General features: G+C 45.4%; 1 long non-coding RNA gene across 4 annotated transcripts in view; it reads right to left on the bottom strand.

Moving 5' to 3' along the window:
• The window catches only part of LOC109294501, a 24,498-nt gene extending 1,926 nt beyond the window's left edge, over positions 1-22,572 (bottom strand). The window contains exons 1-2 of one of the 4 annotated variants that reach the window (XR_002096534.1): positions 21,967-22,572; positions 2,395-2,510 (exon numbers count right to left, since the gene is read on the bottom strand). This is a non-coding gene — a long non-coding RNA (uncharacterized LOC109294501). Of the gene's footprint in view, positions 1-2,394; positions 2,576-21,966 lie in introns of all 4 variants that reach the window. The other 3 variants (XR_002096533.1, XR_002096535.1, XR_002096532.1) reach the window with 3 other exon arrangements.
• Between the last annotated feature and the right edge of the window lie 227 nt (positions 22,573-22,799).

The following is a 22,799-nucleotide window of genomic DNA, read 5'->3' as shown; positions in this document are numbered from 1 at the left end:
ATACCCGAGGTCCAGTCATGGGTGGAGTCCCACCAGGTCTTTGTTATCCCTATGGCATCATAATTATTTGCAATGAGAAGGAGGACGAGCTCTTCCTGCTTATTCCCCAAGCTCCTGGCATTTGTGTAAAGGCAGGCAAGTGTCTCCTTGGGGGCTCTTGCCTTGCCCACAGATTGTACCAGGGCTGGGGCAGGGGTGGGCTCCCTTGAGTGCCCTGGCCTACCCCCAGACCCTTTAGCCCCACTCCCAAATCCCTGTAGTGCCTCATGAGCCGGCTGGGAGTGCTCCAAGCCATGTCATTGGTTCCCACATGAATAAGGAGCATGGGATAGTGGTCTGTGGGCTGGAGGAGCTTAGGGATCCTCTCCGCAATGATAGATACAACAGTGTTGGACCTTAAAATCTTGCCCATTTTGCCTTAGTTTGATATGTTTACCATAATATTTTATGTATAATATAGAATTTAGCACTATCTTCTTGCACTAGTCACTGTATTTTCAAGCTTTTTTGAGCAGTGTACCCCTGGCAGCTGGCTGAGGGGTGGGATGGGGGGGTAGCAGAAGCTGGTTGCGGAGTGGGGGCCAGAGTGTAGCGACAACCGGTCACAGAGTAGGGGCGGTGGGGTGGCGGCAGCCACACATGGAGCGGTAGTGCAGGGTAGTGGATGGCAGCCACTACTGCCGCTGCACGCTTCTCCCCCTATGTCCGGCCATCTGGGCGGTGCCTGTTTGGCCCACAGAGGGGCACCGCTGCCCTCGCCCCACCCCAGCCCTGCTCCTGTGAGGCGGCAGCATGGGGTGGCAGTGCTCCATCCCCGCCCACCCTTGTTTACCCCCTTGGACCTTTCAAAGTACCCCTGGTGATATGCACACCCCCGATTGACAATCCATGCTATAGTAGATGTAGGAAATTACTGAAAATAAAGGTAAAGTTATTTACCTTCAACTGCTGAACTTTTAAAAGAGTCCACATGCCCCTGTTTTGCCTGGTTTATATGCACTGCATACTTCATCCAGCCATCAAAAGTCAGGCAAACATCTCTCAGTGCCCCTCCAGAAAGAACCTCCAAGGTCTCCCAGTCCCAGACTATGACTTTAAAACTTATAACTGGACATCCCAGGTATCTCCTGTGTTGCCTAACTGAGGTGCCCATGGAAGTAGTCTTCCATATTATTACTATAACATATGGGATGAGATGTAGACATACAGTACAAATGCAGAAACAAAGCACAACAACTATCACTAATCACTTAAACACAGAAAAATACACCAGGTTTTTCACCTGGTGGTACAATTGGATAGACAGATCCTGTACATATCCTGCTGGTATAAGGAACAACAAAGGTTAACTTCCAAGGGAGAGAGACTTAGGGTTTGAACAACCTCTGTTCTTCCCTGACTTATTTGACTCCAGAATATTGTAGTTGAGAGGAGTGAAATAAAATTACATTGCTTACCCAAGGAAAGAGGCATATAGATAAAAAAAATTCAACTTTCTCAAGTGTTGGTTGCACTGTTGATAACTGTTGGTAATTAGGTAGACATACACTAGCTATCAGTCAATTAAGGCTGAGAATTAGAATGTGCTTTCTAATGCTTAAATACCTATCTATTGTCCTCGATTGAAGTTATCTTAGATATAGCAATACAAGCTGAAATCTCTTCTCCAATAGCAGTATAGGGATAGTCTGAGTTCTCAAGGTTTAACAAGAAACAGCGATAAAAAGGTGATTAAATGCTCCACAAATGATCACATTCCCCTTATAAATTCCATACATAACTATCTTGAAGTTACTCCATAAACTCTTGGCCAGTCCTATCTGCATCACAAGACAAAAGATATCAAAGGCCAACGATGGATGTAAAACTACCATCAAGGAGGTCCACCGCCTCAGGAATTCATCAGTCACTGTAATCAATGCTGTCAAAGGTTATGTCCATTGTAATCTATACTAATGACAATACAGGACAATTCTTAACATTTAGCTTGTGAATGCTAATTTAAAACCCAATTTTAAATGATGTGAGCTAATGCTGTCATCATTTCTCCTGGGAGACCATTCAAAAAGCCGGTAGAGTTTCCCTAGTACGACTGTTTCCCCTGACATTAAGCTTAATGAATTTTCTTATAATTAACCCATATAGAATGAAAGTACTTCCTGGCCTGTACTGGGAGCACTTTTACTAGCTCAGCTGCTGATTGAACTTTCCTGCATTAGGGTGCATTGGGGGAAGGGAGGGGAGGAGCAGGCAGTGTTAAAGTACATGGCTAATAGTTCTCTTCATGTTGACTTTGAATGCAGTTATGCCAGAAGAGAAAAGAAGCCACAGAGTACATTGGAATTACTGGCCATATGTACAACTAACTCAGTGTTCCTTGTGGCAAGATCCTACCTCTCAGGTTTTCCAAGAGGATAGGACTAGACTCCATCTTGGTGACCTCTCCAAGAGATTTCCTTCTAGTTTGGAACTGAATCCATTGCCTCTTCCTTTACTCATGACAGCCATATCTGGAAGCATATTGTATACTGTAGGTTGTACATATTTGAAAAACAGCCCCAGAAAGTGTGTTGTACTAGTCAAGAAAAAAATAAAAGGAAATTCAAGCAGAACATTGCTTTTCTTTTTTATGCATAATTCAAACACTTATTTTCTTCCAATAAGCATGGGACTACATGCACGGATTTCACTTTGATATGTTAACATAGCTAAAAGTGAGTGATGCCAATGGAGAGAACACTCTTATTTTAGGAAATCCAATGACAGCTGGTGAAAAGAACAAGATGATGTATAAAATGCTAAAGTACAATGATCAGAAAATGCATTACTTCTGGTAAGTACCAGTCTAGTTTTAGGAGTGATTTGTGCAATATGTAGCTGGCTTTAAGGCTAAGAAAATATTCCAATATTTTCTTTCTTTCTTTTTTTTTAAAATAGGGCTGTGGTTTTCAAGGGTTTCCAGAGAGTTTCTGTGGGACTTGATCCCTAATTTGGTTGCAAATCCCAGCCCCATTTCTTCATCAGTACTCCCATAATGTTTACAGGTCCTAGACAAGATTAGTGTGCCACTGCATTCAGTACAGTGCATGTGAAAGAAAAGGCTTCTGTACCAAAGAACAAATGTATTAGCTTATACTATGGTCAGTAGGTCAACACAAGCTGCTCCTTAAGCAAAGCAGAGAGGTAACGTTGTTAACTGCAGTCCTCCTGCACTGTTGCCTTTACTGGAACGTCAGTGGGAAGGGAGGGCTTTCAACACAGACAGGGGTAGGCTCTGAGTCAGGCACATAGGACTTTGCACATGTTTATTTTTCAAGATCTTGTTCATGCCCTACAGATTTTTTGCTTGCATTTTTCTCATTTTGAATATTTGACCTCCCCCAACCCCGGTTGAGTTAATCTGAAGACAATAAACACAGACCAACCTTAAAGTCTCCAGTCAGTTCCTGCTTTTTTGGTTCATCTTTGCTCTTGAGCCTGGACAGATATAGAATAACAACATGAAAACAAACCTCCTTGAAAATTCGGCTTTTCAACTAAGATTAAAATGTGTTTATCTGCTGGGCTGCCAAATGTCCTGTGTTCCAAAGGTTGTGGGAACTTTTAAGCTTTCATGAGCACAAACCCCGGATCGCCTTTTAACAGAAGAATAGATGTTTTAACAAGCAGAGCCACTCATGCACTTGCTGAAAGTGACTCTGGCTTGTTCACAATGACACAACTATGTGCACAGCCACATCATTGTTAGGGGCATAAAGACTGCCGCAGGTAAAGCATCGCTAGAGATTTCCAAAAGAAGGATAGGAGAGTAGTGAGATGTCAGTCCAGCTTTCGATGCTCTTGGGGGCTATTTGATGACCAGGATTATAGCTGCTTTGCCTCAAGGAAAGGGAACTGGACTGTCCCAATTCAGAGGTCCCAAATCAGAGGTACAATGATGCAGCCTGGCACCTGGGGCAGCCAATACACACACAGGGGAAGCAGTGATTTCCAGATGGTGCTACACCACTGGTGTGATCATGTGGCTGCAGCAGTGGCCATTTTTTTCTGCACCCCCTCCCTCAAGTTGATGCCCAGGATGACTGCCCCAGTCACCTTGCCCTACTCCCAACTGGCTGTAACGAATGACTTGGGGAACTAGAAATCTTCCTATTGTGAGGAGAGTGTGGAAGTCCTTTACCCTTTTGGTTGGAGCAATATACTCCCAGTTTCCTCCCCCACCACCTATTTCATCTATTTCCACCCTGACCACCTACTTGGGTTGGTGTGTAGGGAATGGCTTCTCCCATGATCTCCCCACCTACACACTAACAGGGTGATGTAGGGGCAAAAAATAATGACCCTTCTTCTATGTGGCTACAGCCACAACAGATAAGTACAGACAGTCAAAAAACCTGAGGCTGAATTGAATTGGCCTTTGCAGGTTAGTTTAAGTTGCGTAGATTGAACTGATGATAAGCAAGTGAACGGACATTCACTTTTGATTCAGTGCAGTGGCTCAGGCCAGAAGTTGTGGGGTGGCAGAGCATACCTTCCTGCTCAGCTGGAGCAGACAGCTTGGGCCGTGGCTAGCCTGCCCACCCTGTGGAGGGCGGGAGAATTTGTGGGGAGGTGCAAAGCATCTTGGGATGCTGAGGGGCTGTGAGTTAACTTAAATCTGGAGGGGATCTGGGATAGAATTTCAATAAACTGATTTAATTTAAATCAGTTAAGTCTGGTATTACATCCATCCAGGTTTATCTTAAAACTGGTCAGCCATTTTGAAAGTGGTTTATGTGCACTGATCTTCTGTTGTATTTTAGATTTGAACTCGTTTCTGATCACTTATACTGGTTTATGTGTAATTTCTGTCCCTAGCCAACCTTTAACTAAATAGGGCTTTAATGTGGCTCTTTACTGTGTTTTGTCCCCACATGCAACTGATTATGCACTGAAGCAATCTAGCCCTTGGTGATTTGGATTAAACCATTTCCAGGAAAGATTTTTGTGCAAGCAGTAGGAATTTGGAGGTCATATTTATACATATTTCAGGGCTTTAGAAATGGCTTTAATAAAGGTTGTTAGTTCATTATCATAGAAGCCCAGTTTCTTTTCAGCATAAGAATAAATAAGACTACATATCTGAAGTATTTGTATTATGACATGACCCATGCTGCAAGGAGTTTTTCCTGCCTCACTTTCTCAACCACAGGAATTTGCCAGTCATCAACTGATGTATGTTTAACTTCAAATTTCACTCACTCCATTACCCTTGCCCCGGCTATTCAATCAATGTAAGCCAGGAAAGCCTTTTTGAAATGGCTTACACTTCAAATGTAACTCAGTGGGGGTGTCTATACATGCATTTACTCTGGCTTAAATTTTTAGTTCCAGATCAGAGCAGCCTGCCATGGGCCCCTGTGGCCACTGGGGGGAGATCCAGTCTCCAGTCACATGCCTGTCAGCACTTGGCAGCCATGCTGAGGCCAGAGGCAGCTGCCAGCACTTGGTGGCCATCTTAGAAGCTCACCCCTGCTCTCTGATCCCTGACCAGCCCCTTCTCTGTGCAAGGGCTGTGTGCCCAGTGCTCTTTGCCAACTCTGCCTCTGTGCACCACATCTGCCCCCGGCTCTGCCCCCGTCCCTGCCCATAACAGCAATGACCAGTGCCTCATGTTCCTGCTGGCCATGGTGCTGGCCCTACTGTCCCCCTGCCCAGGCCCTAGGACAGCCATGCACCTGCCATCTGGTCACAGGGCACTAACTTTAGGAGGCTCTGGCTGACCCCCTCCACCTGCACTTCCTGCTCCTGCCTGCCATGCTGCCCATACACCTCTGACCTGCTGCTGAACCTCCAACACTACTCCAGAACATGCACATCGGTGGCATAAAACAGCTTTATTTCCGAAAAACCCCCATTCCCATCCATCTTTCCTCAACAAACAGCCCCCTCACCTCCTCCATCAACAGTGCCCCTCCACCATCCTTCCCACCCACCAACAGTAGAAAACCCAAGCTCCAAACTGTCCAGTCTGCTTCCCAGGTCCTGGTGTGGGGGGCTGAGGGGTGGGGCCACCTAGAGTGCAGAGCCCAGTGGCAGGTGGCCAGTACCACAGCCCTGAACAGTTCCTCTGTGAGTCCAGGGGCTGTGGTGACCACAGTGGGTGGTGGGTTCCTGCTGTGGTGCAGGTGGCTGGTGCTTCTGCAGGGTGGTAGGCACCCCTCCTGGCTGCCTGTGTCCAGGACCAAGAAGGCCAGTGCCCCCTGGTGTGGCCATGCCTTGAACCTCTGGTTCCTTGGCTGTGTGGAGCCAGGGTGAGTGGTAGGGCTAGGCCTTGGCAGGAGGTGGGAGTCAGCAGAGCTGGGGCAGGGGTGGGGCCAGGGGCTCCTGCAGGTGGGAGGTACTGGAGGATATCCTCCCAGATGCTGTGGAAGAGTTGCAGCAAGATGACAGGTGGGGTTGAGGGGCCCTGCTAGGGATGGGGCCAGGGGCCAGTGCCAGGGAACATGGACACACCTGCCAGATCCAGGAGGGAATCCAGGGTCTGGCAGACAGCATCCACAGCCACCACTGCGTGTCCCTGGCTCTTGGCCTGCTGCTTGAGAAGCATGATGCGATGCTTCTCAAGGGCCTCCATCCAGCCCTGGTACTCCCACATCACCTGCTGGAATGCCTCCTCCCAGGCAAAAACCTCCGCATACCCTGCCAGCTCCTGCTCCTCCCACACATGGTCCTGCACTCCCGTGCCTCCTGCTCCTTGGTCACCACCACCAGCCACTGGAGTAGGATGGTCTGGTCCTGGGTATGCTGCCGCCAGTGCTGGCACATCTGGGAAGCTCCAGAAGTGGTTGGTGGTGACCCGGACCCCGCATCCCCACTATGGGTGGTGGCCTCTCCCCCATGTCCAGATGTTGGCCCCATAGAGGCAATAGACGGAAGCCTTTTCTGAGAGTTTGCAACAGTTCAGAGATAAGATGCTCTGCACCAGGAGCCATGAATCACAGCTGGCATTGACTCCTTCCTCAGGGTGTGAGAGGCCCATACCCACCCAGCTGTTGGGATATGCGCTGCCTGATAAGGTTTGGAACTGTCCTGCTTCTCTGTGTGCTGTGGGGTGGGGCCCCAGGGACAAGGGAGTGCAGGCAGTTTGGGCAGGAAGTAAGGGCAGGAGCTACGGCAGGGGCTGAGAGTGCCCTCCCCACAGCGTGGGATTTACCACATGTCCGGGGCTGGCAAGGCTGGTGACTCAGTGTGGGACTCCCCAGCAGCATGGGCAAGTGTCTCTTCCTGGTGTCTGTGGCCCATGGTGGTCGGTGGCCCGGTGCCCAGCCAGGGGCACCCCCAGGGAGGAGCTGGTGCTGCTGGTGAGCGGTGATGTTATGGCCAGCCACTCGTTGTGACAGGGCAGTGGGGTGCAGAGCTGGCAAGGTATCCATTGGCCAGGGGTCCCTGAGCTGCTAGTGGGTGCAGCAGCCAAGGAGGTGGGCAGGGAAAGGTGCTGAACACCTGAGGGCCCCTCCTCTGGGGAGGTGTAATGCCTACAGTGGTCAGGGTGGAGCTGGGATTTGTGGCTTGGCAGACGCAGCAGGGAGGCCCCTGGGTTACTGCGCAGTAAGGCATCTACATGCGTGTTACTGCGCAATAACTAATCAGGTGTAAATATCTGCATGATTCAGGTATCAAATTTATGCACAAGTCGGCATAAATCACCATATTTACTGCACAGTATGGGTGTGCGCATGTAGACGTGCATCTATACTGTGCAGTGATTTTGGTTACTGTGCAGTAAATGCGCACATGTAGGCGCACTCAGTGTTTCACGTGATTCAGAACTGTGTGCAGGGTTTGTGTTCAATTAACAGTAAGCTCCCTCCCTCTGAGTTGTTGCCATAACTCAATTGAAGGTTAACTCTCTAATGGCTATAGCAATGATCATGGATTTGCTTGGGTTTTGCTGTCAGAGGAAAGAGGTGTCTATTGCTTTAATTTGGAATCCTTTACAAGTATGGAACAGAAAGCCTGACATTTATTTTTATTTGTGATAATAAATAACCGTTATGAATAAATTGAATAATGCAGAATACATTTCATTGTTGTATGTCATTTATACCTTGCGGGCCAAATCAGCTGTCATTTTGCTATGTGCAACATGAAAACGTAAGACATTTTTGCCTTGTCTGAAATTCTACAAGTACTTTGGACTTATTTAAACCAAGAATAGGCCAAATCAGTGTCTGACTGAAAAGTCAAAAATAGCTGTTAGTTTCAATATTTTCTCCTTTTATGTTGTCATGAACTTTTCTACAAATATATATCTTTATACCAGAACACAGGGGTAATAAATGATCTCTGTGTGAATGCCAGATTTTTTTGTGGTATTTGCTGTTTGTCAGTCCTCATTCTGTTTAAAAACATTCAGTCTTCTGATCACAGAGAAGAAAGAACACCATGTGGGTTAAGTGATTAATCACGCACCAGGAAAGAATCAAAGCGAACAGTTCACAAGCCCTCCCTCCTTATGCTGGAAAAGGGTTGTCTCAACTACAGTTATAGTAAACATGTAAAAATGAAAAATATATTTAAAGATCTGCTTCATAACCAGAGAAAAGAGCTAAATCCCTTCATTCACAAATGAATAATTTAACCAGCTTGACATAAAACTAAAAAATCTGTTAAGAATGTAATAGTGCAATTTTTGTTTTACTCTTCATTTTTTATACCACTGTTTAAGTGTAATCCTGCGGCTGAAAGCTCTGAAAGTATAGAGCAATCCAACTGGAGACTTAGAAGCCATAAGATCCTGGAGAACATTAGAATAGTGGTTTTTAACCTTTTTTTTTTTCATTTGCAGACCCCTAAAAAAATCAAATGGAGGTGCAAACCCTTTTGGAAATTTTTAGTGGAGATGTGGACCCCTTTGAATTGTAAGCGTGGGTATTCACATACATTTGATTAATCATAGTGATCTTTTACAGACCTCTTAGATGCAGTCTGTGGACCCCCAGGGGTCCACAGACCACAGGTTAAAAACCTCTACATTAGAGGAAAAAAGGCCCCAGAGAGAAGGGAGCCCTCCCCCATGCAAGTTATCTACCTGTCTGATATGACAGCTGGGGACAGTTTCATTAACTATTGTTAAGTTTTGAAATTTAAGTAGAATAAAGAAATGCTAGTCATGTTTGAAAAAACTGATGGAGGAGTGAATTGTGTTGAATATGCCAGCATTCAGGGATAACAAATTAAAGCTGTACCCTGTAGAGGTTGGGTGAAGAAGTCTTGGGCAAAGCACAGGCAGAGAATGAAAGGGATGGGGAGGAAGAGTGAGCAAGGAGGACAACAATGATCATCTAGGAGTGTGGATGGTGAGGAGCTAGTTGGGGCCATGCAAGCCCCAACTCGGGGAGAAGAAGAGAAAGAGACTTTATCTAGGCATGTATCTCTGCTGGGGTCACTGATTCAGGGTCACTTATTCTCCCTAACAGAGCTGTAACACTGAATCCTGTGTTGGTCTGGCCTAGAAAGAACTGAGGTAGGCAGAAGACTCAGCAACAAAGACTGGAGTGGCAGAGCAGAAGTTATTTGGAAGAAGTGTGGTGCACTTGCAGCAGTTACAAGGAAAATCACATTGCTTAGCAAGGTAACAACCACTGTCCCTGCCACCAGTAGGGCTGCAAAAAAGGTGAGCTGCTTGGACAAAAGCACTAAGCACAAAGTGGCAGCTGGTAAGGGCCTCCCTGCTCTGCAGTGGCAGTATAAGAAATCAGCTTGTCTGCTATCCAGATTCCTCAGAGTTAGGATAATGAACTGTGAGTAGGGTGTAATAAAAGGAGGAAGGTATTGGTACCTCAGTTCTGAGAAGACTTGGTCAGACTACTGCCAAAGAACCCAGGAGAGCCTCGCTGATTTGTTATCCATGTGTTCCCAAGTTGTTGCTAGTGACATTTTCTTTTTCCCACAATAAAATTCTGTTTTGTTCACTTCTGCAATTCATTGTTTATAAGTAAAGAAATGTGGTTCACCATGACTGCCCAGATGGTGTAATTTAGTTTTCTCAGGTTTCTGGTTGGGGGAGTGGTCGGGGGGGACGGCTCAAGCTGGTGTTATTCAACTTATTAGTAGAACTTACAGAAGTTGAACCCAGCCCTTTTTATTGTTAAATGGTATTTGGCAGAAAAGTTACATTAGAACGTGAATATAATACAGTTTCCTTTCAGTTGCAGTCCTGTCTTTTTGTGTCTGTTTTGAACAGAGTTTATTTGTTTTGTTTTCACATGTATACTCGAAATACATGTGCAATCACAGTGTCCTAATTTATTAGAGCAGGGGTTTTCAACCTTTTTTAGTAAGTGTACCCCCAGTAGCTGGATGCCAAGTGGGAGGAGGGAAGAGGGGGGCTGGATGTGGAGCGGCGGCAGCGCAGGGTGGTGGTGGCCACCACTGCATGCAAGCTTCCCCCTCCCTCCATGTTCGGCCAGCTGGGCAACACCTGTGCAGCTCACAGAGGGGTGCCACCGCCCTCACCCCCCATCTTCTGGGAAGAGGCAGTGTGGAGTGGTGGGTGGCAGCACTCCGTCTCCACCCGCCTACATATACCCCTTAAGGCCTTCCCAAATACCCCCGGGGGTACATGTACCCCTGGTTGACAACCCGTTTATTAGAGTATTGTTATTTTGAGGCAACCTTTTTAATCATGTCTGCACTATTAACAAGTACTTGTTTGTTGCTGATTTAGCAAAAGCAGGAAAAAATACTGTGTTTTTATACAAGACCTATAAAATAGCAGTAAGACGGTGATAAGGCTTTTAACATTGTATGTAATATATACAGATAATCCTTTGCATGGCACGTGAATTTTTTATATGAAGTTTCAGGAAATCACATAGTTTGAAAAAGCTCAGAAACATAGAAAACACCAACACAACTGATGATATAAAACTCCAAATTTTGATGGGGGGGAAAAAGCGCAAGTGAAAGAGAGAAGTAATTTTTAAAGGTTCAAAAGATCCTACTTGGGTGACTAAGATAATAGACACACTCCTATATCAATAAATATAAAAATATTGAAATGTCATAGGTTAGTGGAAACAGATCACCCCAATGAACACAGCATTTCTTAAGGTTCTCAATAGCTGGCCCCTTGCAGCAGATTGATGGCTGCACTAGAGCCAATATTCTATTTATATATCAAAAGGACATTAGCACAAGGTCATGTGCCTAAACTATTCACAGTGGCTCGGGTCTCTCAGCACTGTTTTGAAATATGAACTTCAATTTTTTTTCTTACTTTCATTCATCAGCAACATAATTATAATGGTTAATAGTCTGCTCCTACCAGTGAGATTGGCTGGAGGAAGATGGACTATGTTCAAATTGCTAAAAGGAAGATCTTTGCACTGGGCCTTGCAGAGGTGTAACAGGGCAACTTTGGGTAGTTGTGGTAGCCCATGGGGTGGCGCCAGCTGCCAGCAGTGGCAAGATGGCTGGTCAGCAGCTGCAACAACTGCTATTTTGTGCCACCGCATAGTTATGCTTATGTGTCCCTCGCTCATGTTGGATAGTTCTTGTCTCACTGGCTTCACTGGGACCTTTTTAGGAATAAGGTGCCACCCAGAATAAGTAAAGCTGCCAGTCTGACTAAATGCTCTCAAATAGTCCTCTTTGTGCAAAGCTCTGATTGATATCAGGCTTTGATGGAAACCTGTTCAGTACTCAATGGTAGGGGACAAAAGGGCCCACGATAACAGAGACATTTGGAGCTGATGGGGTGGAAGAAAGCATAGTGATAAAAAATAGAGTGAAATCTAGAAGACATCTAGGAAAGGGAGGTCATTCTGTGTTCCTTTTGCCTTTGTTCAAAAGAAAGGGCAGACCCTAAAAACTTTACTAAATTTTTTTTAAGGCCAGGAAGACGCATGATGAACTAATCCAGGTTCCCATATAAGAGAGCATAAATCTCTATCTCGTGATTGCTGCACCAGGCACAACTGGTTGAGGCAGAGCATATCCCTTTAGAAGGAAGGTTCCAAGCTTAAAGATGTAAAGATACCCAGTTGGGGAGGAAAGTCCACTACCTCCATTGGCATATTGTGTCAGTGATAAAAAAAACGATACTTAATTTCTGTCCCAACTTTATATAGCAAAAAAACAAAGTGCTATCAGAGCCTACTGTTCTACATGAATGTGCATCTGCACTCCTTTACATGCACATAGGGGTTTATGCCCATTTAGGTGCATGGTAGATCCAATGACTGGAAAGGGCAAGTATAGAACAGAATTAAATGCTGGATGGATATATATGTAAGCGGAGAGAACCATGTCAGCAGAAGTCTTAGTTATCTGTGGTCCTGTCCCTTCACACTGCCAGCATGCTTACTCCAGTTTTAGGGGACTAAGGCTGGTGAAGATTTTGCAAGATGGGGAGAAAGATCCTCTATTGTCCTTGCCTCCACCCTTTTTCAGGCCTAGCCTAGGTTGTGGTTAAAGCACTGGAATGGGACTCAGGATGTCTTGGGTTTTATTTCCAGCTCTGTGCTAAGCCGTCTGGGGTGATGCTAAGCAAGCCACTCAAACTCTCTCAGTTGCCCATTTATGAAATGGGGATAAAACTTCTTTATTGTTTCTTTTCTATTCCTTTGTATTTATCTTTATTCAGGGCAGAGAATAATGGAGGGCTCGGGTTGGTATAATAAGGCCTGGATCTTGGATGGGACCTTAAGGCTCCATGATTAAAGGTGCATTTGAGCCTACCAGTCCATCAGGCTACTGTAGTTAAGAATGGCTACACTGCAGTGGCAGCATCTCCCAGCTAGGCTGTTTCCAAGCTTCCCTTGCCTTGCTTCCAACCCTCCAAAACTGGAAATACTTCCTCCATCAGGTCCCTCTGCAAGCACTCCCAAACACAAAAGAGCATATGTCATGAGTGCCCATGTAGGGATGCCCTGGAGTGCCCTCACTGGGTCTGGAGAGTGAGCCATAGAAAAGACCTGAAAACTGCACTCCCACTCTGCCCCTTTCAAACCACTGTAGCAACACAAAATTACTATTCATGATGATGGCAGTGATTAATCCTGTGCTGACAGATTTTGCTTCCCCCTGATTCCGGGGTTGTACGTAGGCTCCTGGTTTTTGTTTGCTTTTTTTAAAGAGAGGCTTGAAAGCAATATATTCCTAGGAAGAAAACCCCCCCCATTCTTTGCAATGTTGTTTGCTTAACAGCTGTGGGCATTTCTCCTGACCCCTTTTCCATAGAAAAGCCCTTGATATGAGTTATGGTATAAATATGGTTTGTAAATGGAACCTGGGGCTGGATCAATACCGCTCTTTTTTGCTACAGGGTAACATAATAACGAGAAGGTGTTCTCATAATTGTTATGAGTACAGGGGGTTGTTTCACTTATGTAGGTGAAATGTGTTAAGTCCTTTAATGATATGAGTTGACTCTGAGGCTTCTATAGTCGTGTCAAAATGTCGATATTCTTAAAATGTTTTAGAGTTGGTGGTTTCAGTGGAGGGATTATTTGCAAAATAGTCTTCCAGTTACAGTCCAGTGACGCACAAATCTGCTGTTTACTAATTTCAAGCCCCAGACCTTCCAAATCTTGAATTAAATGGATTCTGCCTTCTGCCCCCCTCCCCCCTGCCAGCTGAAGATTCACCTAAAGTGTAGAGCTGCAGAGATGCTCACTGTTGCTGAGGAAACAGGAGCTCATATATATTTCTGCTGAATTTTTTCCCAAGGACCTTGCTTCAGTCTACTGCGATGCTATGACCCCTGGGGTTCTCATGGATTTTTGTATCCTTATTTATCTGAGGCCCAGATTCCCAGAGCCTTACTTACTCTGAATTGTGCCTTACTATTCAAATCTCTCCTATAAGTGCCCAGGGTATGTAAAAGGGTATCAAAATCTAGCCATCGGCAATGTAACCCATCTCAGTCCTCATCCCATTCCAGTTTGACCAGTCTGATGCCATTGGCTTGAACTGGGTTATTCCCTGGTTTATGGCATGGAGTCCAAATTACTTCTCAGAGGAGGGGCCAAGGAGCAGTGTGGTCAAGGCGTCTCTCTCCAGGTCTAGAGGCATGAGTTTCAGTCATACCCCCATACTTGTGCCAAAGGTTGTCCCCAGTATTCCCAGCCGTAAATGTGTACCTGACTGTTCGGTCTGTGGATATGAACTGCTGGATGCAAACCTTTAGCTACTTACACCACTCCCCTGTGTGCTTCTGGGTATAAAAGCAAGCTAATCTAGTGGACCACCTAGGCCGTTTCTCAACTCATGTGATGCTTTCTTCAAATAACAAAGCTTAGAAAATGGCATTTGAGGGTGGTAACATTTCAGTAGTGTTTTAGAGCCTCTTCTATCCTACTACACTGTTTGGTTCATCTGATGGTCATCAGTTACACTCATTAATTATTTTATTTTCCAATTTATTCTAATTATTTACTTCCTTTAATAAATGTTCTAATGTGGAGGATGATACCGTTGCCACTTTACCCAGTGCCAGTATTAGGCCTTGTTGCATTGTTTCCATGGGTGGGAGGGAGTGGGGAGTGATTGTGTGTGGTAGGTTTGTTTCCAAAAAAGTCCAGTCTCCCTGAGCACAGTGGACAAGTAACCAGTGGATTTCTTGTTTAGCCATCCTCATCTGCCACTCCAGCAAGCTCTGTATGCAAGGAGCATTGTCTCTGTTCCTCCTCCAGGTCATTGTGATGGATGCCTTCCTGCCTTTAGGCCATACAGCTTACAAACCAACATCTTGGCTTTTGAGTTGGCAAGTGAGAAACCCTGCAGTCCACCTATCTTTTATCTCACCTGTCATGCAGAATATTCCTTTGAATATGATCCTCTATTGTTTGTAGGCTTCTTTATTACAGAACGGGATTGACTGTTCCTTCCATCACACCTGAAGGAGGATGCTTGGCATACTTGACAGCTAATAGCACCTTTCAGAACTAGTGATAATTAAGTTTAAAATAATATTACGTTTTTAATATTCAGCACAGATTGGCACATATTGCAACTCCCTGAAACTTCTCCCTCTTGAAAGCAAGCTACAATAAGATTTGTGGACCACTCAGATGCTATATAAGACCTCAAAACTGAGGTCCAGAGATTTAAGACTCAGAGACTTTGGAGCAAGTAGAGCATCGAATTCTGATATCCTTACTCAAGATAAATTGCCACTATAGTTTATAAACAGCATTCAGTCTTGGTGTAGTGCTGTGTCATGCCAGAAGACACAACTTATACCTGAGACCTTTTTCTGGTATAGTCTAAGAAAAAAAAAGTTACACTGTCAAAAAGGCTTTCAGCCACTATGACTGTATTCATGCTGCGACATATGCCAGTGAAGCTGTTTCAGTTAGTGGATGTGATTTTTTTTCAGACTCCTATAGGTAAGCTGGCCAAATATTTAAGGTTAGGGCAGGCTGGAATGGAATTACAACAGTTTAAACTAGAATTAAATTTGGCCTGTTGAATTGCAGGCTTGGAGGATTTGGTTTATATTCTCTAGACTTGGCAACCTCCAGAGAACAAATACTAAAACTTAAATTAGATTGCAGAAAATTGCTGGTAGGTTTTAGGAGATGAACTGCAAGTATTCTGGTTTGCTAGTCAGACATTTTCCCAGAATTTCAGAATTCTACATTTTGTTGAAATCTCCCACTGAGGGCATGTCTACACATCGCCCTATGATTATGTAGCAACACGCTACGGTGCCATACGGTGTGCTACGGCAATGTAGCGATTATGCAAGTCTACACATGATCACCGCTATGTCACCGAAGCAGCTCCCCCGGTATAGCATGCTGCTATGGTGACTTAGCAGTGAAATATAACCCTGCACCATGCACACAGCATATACTGCACTGTGCTTTACTACTTGCAAAGAGAAGCACTAAAGCATAGCACCATAGCAACATCACCATACGGCGATGTGTGGACGCGTCCTGAGATTCTGAATTTTGCTGAAAGAAACAAGGGCATTTTCATTAAAGTTTCATTCTAGTACAACCCAAGCCAATAACAAATATGAACAGAGCCTTTGGCCAATTATAGCAAACTTAAATGGAAAGTGTGTTGAGAGTCTGTTGTATGTTTTGACATTCTACAAGGTGGAAAAAGGAAGAAAAATACATAATACAGCCTTAGAATGAGGAAACTCAAAATGTTTGTTGCATTGATCTAAAATCTCTTAGGATTGTATGTATGAGGTCTGCTGATTTCTTGTAGAGTTACAAGTTTCTTAGTTCTTCCAGAAGTGCAACTTCTAATCAGCTGTTAGCTATAACAGAGAACAAAGGAGGCAGCTTGAAAAGCACTTTCTGGAGCTTACTAATGGAGGGTCAATGAAATACACTGCAGGCTGTTGGCTTAGCTATATTTGGCAAAACAACTTAACGTAAGTTAACATTACAACTGTTAGCATCGTTGTACTATTGTATAACAGAGCCATTGTTAAAATGCTATCACAAGTGCCATTCTTGCCATGCCTGGACTTTCTGTAGATACCAAAGGGTGCTTCCAACACCTACCTACAAACAACCCCTGAGAGGGCCTGTTTCTGACTTACGTTGCAAGCCAACACCGATCTGTCTTTCATAAGGGGCCCCATAACTGCGTACAGTATAAAGCTTTTTCCCTCACCCATCATGATGGCCCTACAAGGAGCAGGAGTATTGCAGGCCAAGACTAGATCACCTCCCCTATGAGGGCTAGCAGAGGGGCCACAAAGCATCCTGGGATACTGGGGGACTGTGTCCTAGCTTGAGTCAGGAGGGGAAGTGGCACAGAAGTTCGACAGAACGGTCTAACTTAGCCTGATTAAAAATTATACGACATCCATCTAGGTCCATCTTAGCCTGGGTCCCTCCATTTTTAAACTGGTCTGTGCGCACTGAACTTCTGTTCTGTTACAGGCTTAGCCTGGTTTCCAATCAATTATATTGGTTTGTCTGTAATTTCTGTACCTAGCCAAGAAGTCCAGTGCCCTATTTTGATAAGCCCAGAGACCTTGTGTAATAATGTAGCTCCATGGCCTCAAACCCACAGTAAGTTCACCAAAATAAAATAGTCTGTGATTAATTCTACAATAACAACAGCAAAGAGAAGCAATGAGAATAGGTTTTGAGAGGACCAGACTGAATAATTCTAGCGAGCACTCGAAACAAGCTGTCAAGAAAAGGCAGTCATGCAGGAGATTCATCAGATGTCTCTCTAGGTTCACTGGCTTCTCTGTCATCAAGTGCTGTAAAAACCACGCCAGGCCAATAAATGCTTTCTGTATTTGTCACCACCATCACTGAGGCAAAAGATGCAGAAGTGTAGGATGCACAATCAAATGCCAGTGCTGAAACCAAGCACCTCTCTGCAGTTTTCTAGACCCATCCAGTACTGCTAATGAACAGTTGCAGCGATATGTCACTCTCTATATCTTGTTTGATTTGAAAAGCAGTATGTGTGTGTTATAGGCAGAATAGCTGCCAAGGATATTTTGGAGTATGCCAATGGCATTAAGTATTTGCAGTTAATGCACTACTAATGCAGTTTGCTTTTCTATATTCTACCACTGTAAATGGGCCTGGATAAAGGTGGTGGGGGGGTTGTACTCATTTCTCTTGCATACTTCATCCTTATTAGATGACAGCCAGATATACTGGGACCCCATCTTTTCTGCTGATTGTGATTTAGTTTTTTCCAATGGTCAAAAAGCCTATTGTTATGGGGATGGTTATAACCCTTGCCACCTTTTATTTAGGATAAATTTAAGAAGCAAGAAAGATCCTGTACGGATCCAGAAGGCTGAAACAATAGCAGTGTCCCCTCCTCCCAAACAGAGGAATGTGTTACCACCCAGAACAAATACACATACAAAGGGAATTATTTTTCTGGGTCTTGTTTTAGGAAAGATATGTCTGAGAGAGAAAAATAGAGAGAATACTATAGAAACAGCCCCAGAGAGGGAGAAGAAAAAAAAAGGCACACTTGCATAGAGCTCTGTGTAGGCTTTTCTCACAGCCATGCTCCCACTGCTTGTTCAGGCTGAGTGCTGGCTGAAAGAAGCTTATGAATATGAGCAAAGAAACTGTCTCCTGGTGTTTGACCCCTGCTGTGTTCAGAGAAAAAGGATCTTTCACATTCTTTATACACAAACAGGGCTGCGTCAAAAATACATGGCTTCATCTTCAGTGTCTCATCCTTGCTGAAACAACTGCCAGGTTCCTTAGTTCTGGCTAAGCACCTGGGTCACAGGGAGGTAACACCGTGTCAACCCTGAAGCCCCAGTAACTGGCACAAGAAGCAAGGGGGAGTTCTCACTTTTGCAAAGAAAATCATAGGGATTAGAGCCACAAGCCAACAAGCCAAAGAGAGGGAACAGGTAAAACGTAAAGAAGCATCAACATTGTGGTAATGTACATGCAGCACCTCAGTTTTCACCCCACACCTCCGGAGGTGTCCCCAGACAAACCTTTAGGCTCTAAGGGTGCCTATACATGTGCAGGGAAGTGGCACTGATGCACTGTAATTACAGCGTGTCAGAGCAGACTTGATTAACTGAGCGTGCTGGAGCATGGTAATTACTGCAGCAGACTCCAGTGTCATGTGTATAAGCATCCCCATGCTGAAAAATGGTGCTGGGGGCACTTTAACTGAAGCTCATTGTGAATCCATGTGAATCAGTGTGGGGATGCTGATTCACATGGAGCTCTGGGCACTTTAATTAGAGTGGCTCTCGGAGCTGCTCTAATTAAAGCACCCCCCTCCCATAAATGCCCTAGAGTGCTCAAACAGCGGCCTGTAGCTGCCCCCAAGCCTGAGTCCAGCTCTATCAGGCCCAGGAAGACTCTAGCTTCACTGTGCACTCTTCCATGTAGGGCTGACCATGTTTCCCATCCATGCTGTTGTCTCTTCCCCTTACTCTAATCTCAAGCTTCCTCTTCCTTTTTTCCTTGTCCCACAGCCTTGGGGGGTTTCTGGGAGTTGCAGTCCAAATTAATAGACTTCCCAACTTTGCAGACTTCCCCCCTGGTTCCGCTTGCTGTTATGCATGTTGGCTAGGGACAGACATTCAAAAAGCCTGAGTCTGAATTGATTCCATCTTTGAAGGTTAGTCTAATCTGGCTAGGCTAAACCAGTTTGTAACCACACAGACATCTCCTCTGGACTGAAGAAATTCAGGCACATGCCTGCAGTGGCTCAGGCTAGATGCTGGGGGGCACTAGAGCAGCTCTCCCTTCCATACCATAGTGCTGAGCTAAGGGGGGCGTGGCCAAGACCACTGATTAGGAAGAGCTCCCCCACCCCACCCCACCCACTGTTGATAACAGAGCATTGAATTACACAGCAGGGCGTTACACAGGGAGTTGTTAGCATTTATCACCCCATCAGCAAAACAACAGCCTGTCTCTTTAGTTCAAGCTCTTCTTAAACAACTTTTTCCAAGGAAGGAACAGAGCTTTGATTACCAGCTTTGATTAGGTCCAAAAAGCCCTAAGCCAACATTGTCCTGCCTGCCTTTGTGCCATCTCCCACAGCACGGACCTTAGCCAGAATGTGGTATACTAACTAATGCTGAGAGGTGTATGTATGAGGCAGAGGGAAGTGGGGAATCCCTGCTTGAGCAGGGAGTGGTGAGAGGAAAGAGTGGGGAGCAGGAGGAAGCCAGGCAGACCCCACTGTACCTGCAGTCTCTGCTGGAACTGCAGCCAGGGAGCATAGGGGAGGGGCCAGCCCTGCTGGGCTGGAGAAGAGAGCAGAGCCCCACCCAGAGTTGCAAAGCATCTGGGATGCTGAAAGACTCTGATTTAACTTAAACCAGCAAGGGGTCTGAGACAGACATTGCATAAACCGGTTTGACCCAAATCAGTTTAATTTGATACTACATTCAACCTGGTTTATCTCAAACCGGTTCCAGACATTTTCAAACTGTTTTATATGTACTGAACATCTGTTCGGTTACAGGTTTAAACCAGTTTCTGATCACTTAAACTGGTTTATGTGTAATGTCTGTCCCTAGCCATTATATTCACATTACAACACTATTGAATACCTCACTACAGCAGTTCTTCAGCTTGTGGGGCATAGAAACTGTATATTGTGGATTCTGTATTTCATTGGGTCCCAAGTCTGTTAAATAGCCAATCACTGTATAGATACAGCTCAATCAGAGTAGGGGTGTGCGAAGCAGGCCCTATTCGATTCGGATTTGGATTCGGCCCGAACCAGGGACAGTAATTCGATTTGTTGATTCGGATCACTGTCCCTGATTCGATTCAGCCGAATCCAAATCTGAAGATTTGATGCTGATTCAGAGATCAAATGATAGAGCTTTAAGTGTTTTTTCTACATACCATGAGGTACCAGCACTACTTGTGAACGCTAAGATGCTGGGGCGCATGGAGCGTCTCACAGGAGTGCGGGGGGGCCCTCCATGTGCTCGGAAGTGGATCAGAAGTACTTCCGGTCCACTCCCGGGTCCACTGGGGAGTGTACAGGGTCTCTCCCCTCCCTCCCCATGCCCTCCAGCTCAGACCCCCAAGTGCCCGCCCCAGACCCAGGAGGCACCAGTTGCCGAGCCAGGGGGGACATGCCCTCCCCCGTATGCTCCCTGGCAGACCCAGAAGTGGACCGGAAGTGTTTCTGGTCCACTTCCAGGTCTGCTGCCGAGTGCGCTGGGAAGCCCCCATGCTTTTGTGGACACTCCATGTGCCCCAGCATCACAGCACTCATGAGCCCCTGCTATCTAGAGGTATGTAGAAAAAACTTTTAAAGCTGTGTCTATGTCCGAATCTTTGAATCTCTCTGAATCAATTCAGAGGGTTCCAGTTCGATTTGGAGAGATTAAAGGGTCCTCTGACTCAATTCGGATTCAGAGATTTGGCTGCTGAATCAGGCTGAATCTCTGTCAAATTGAATCAGGGACTGAAGCTTCGCACAGCCCTAAATCAGAGCTGCCAGGAGAGCCCATCAAGATCCACAGCCTACAATCCTATTGCCCTCCGAGCTGCCTCCACCTTCCTTCAAAGAACTAAGCAAGTCTCTCTCTTCTCTCTTAAGACAGCTACAGGAGACAGTGGTGCCCATCTCACCTTCATTATATAATATCCTAGTATTTGGGCCAGAAACAGGGGGTACAAGAGGAGTGTTCCTCACTAACTTAGTGATAGGGGAGCTCCCCTGGAAGGAAGGAGTCCTGGGTTCTGGTCCCCACTCCTAGGACTAGTTCTATCTTTTAAATGAAACAGTCAGATAAAAATACGTGAGCAGTCCCAGGAGTAGGGTTAGGGTTCCCCCTCCCCAGGACTGTGCTAACCACTAGCCCAGTGATTCTCAGTGGTTTTGATTCTACAGTCCACCTTTAGCCTGGCTCAGTCCAACTCTTCCTCACTCTCTCCTCCATCCCATAGCCCACTTTCCACAATCCCTGTACACAGGCCCATACCTCACCTCCCCTCAGCTTCCCATACAGTGCTCACCTACCCCTGTCCAGGTTCATATAGAGCTTTATTGCCTACCCTCCAAGTACTACTCTTGCTGTGCTCACTGTAGAGATGCCTGAGCTAGCTCTGTACGTGCTAGCCCTGGGACAGCAGTGATTTAGGTGCATTCAGGCTGACTTAGCTCAGATTAGCTCCATGCAGCACCATGTTCAGGCAGTTCTGCTACTTGCTGTTTGGAGGCAAGAGCATCCTGGTGTCTCAGCACAACACTGCATGGTACGTCAGGAGCTTTCTGGGGAATGACAGTCAGCTGACACCCAGGCAGGGCACCTCGCAGCCCACATAGTTGTCTAGTAATTTATGAAGGTGAAGCTTTTGTTCAAAAAATCAGGAAGATAAATTCGCATCTCACTTTCTGATTTGCTTGTCAGCATACACCAGGTGGGAGGCACAGGGAGTCTGGTTGAATTCAGTGTACAGTGCAGCGCTAACAACAAGGCCCTAATTTTGGTCTCAAGTTACAGAAAAGAACAGGCTACTTTACCTGTGAGAAGACGTAGAGCTGGTTGAGCAGACCTCATGTTAGTGCAGAAGACCAACACATAGATTAGGTTGCCAAAAGGCCTCTGGATCAAAGCTCTTTCATATACTGAATGGCTGTTATCATGTCTTCCCTCAGTCGTCTCCTAAGCAGACATAGCAAAAACCAGGTGGTTCAGCATTTCCTTGTAAATCATGTTTCCCAAGCCTCTTATCATTCTTCTTGCTCTCCTAAAACCCCGAGTCCTAGCGCGCACGGTCTCTGTCACTTTGTCATGGGTGATTCTGCCTCAAAATTGATGTTTGTGCAGCGGAAATAATCTATCACTTTCTCCGCCCATAGCAGAGATATTGTGATGCTTAATTAATACCTGTAATCTCTTTTGAGATGCTCAGATAAAAGCTGCAGTTGAAATCCAGAGTGCTATTATTATTACAAGCAGGTGCATTATTACAAACAGGATCCACAAAGAAACAGAAACCATAACTCGAGGAGCCGTACTCCTTTGTATCTCCCTTTAGTTAATCAATTGCTAGCCTTAACTTGAGATTGACTGCTTCTTACTTTATTTCCAAGCCTGCCCTATTGGGAGCACATGTCTAACCGTGATCTTTTTCAGCCATGGGATGGATTTGTTGCTTCAGTTCTGAGAGAGACAGAAATCCCTGCAGGGACTAATTAATGGCTGCCTCTTGGAAAACACTCTAGACCAAATAAATCAGATCTGTTTATACTCAAGAAAAGCTGTGCTATCAAGAAAGGCATAGACTGCCTTCCTATCTTGCGGACCTAATCATTAGTTTTTAGTTTAAAAAAGGGGGGGAGGTGGAGGGAGA

This window comes from Gavialis gangeticus, unplaced genomic scaffold (genome assembly GCF_001723915.1).
Source record: "Gavialis gangeticus isolate Ggan-Ray unplaced genomic scaffold, GavGan_comp1, whole genome shotgun sequence".
NCBI lineage: Eukaryota > Metazoa > Chordata > Crocodylia > Gavialidae > Gavialis > Gavialis gangeticus.
This window is presented reverse-complemented; position numbering and strand designations above follow the sequence as displayed.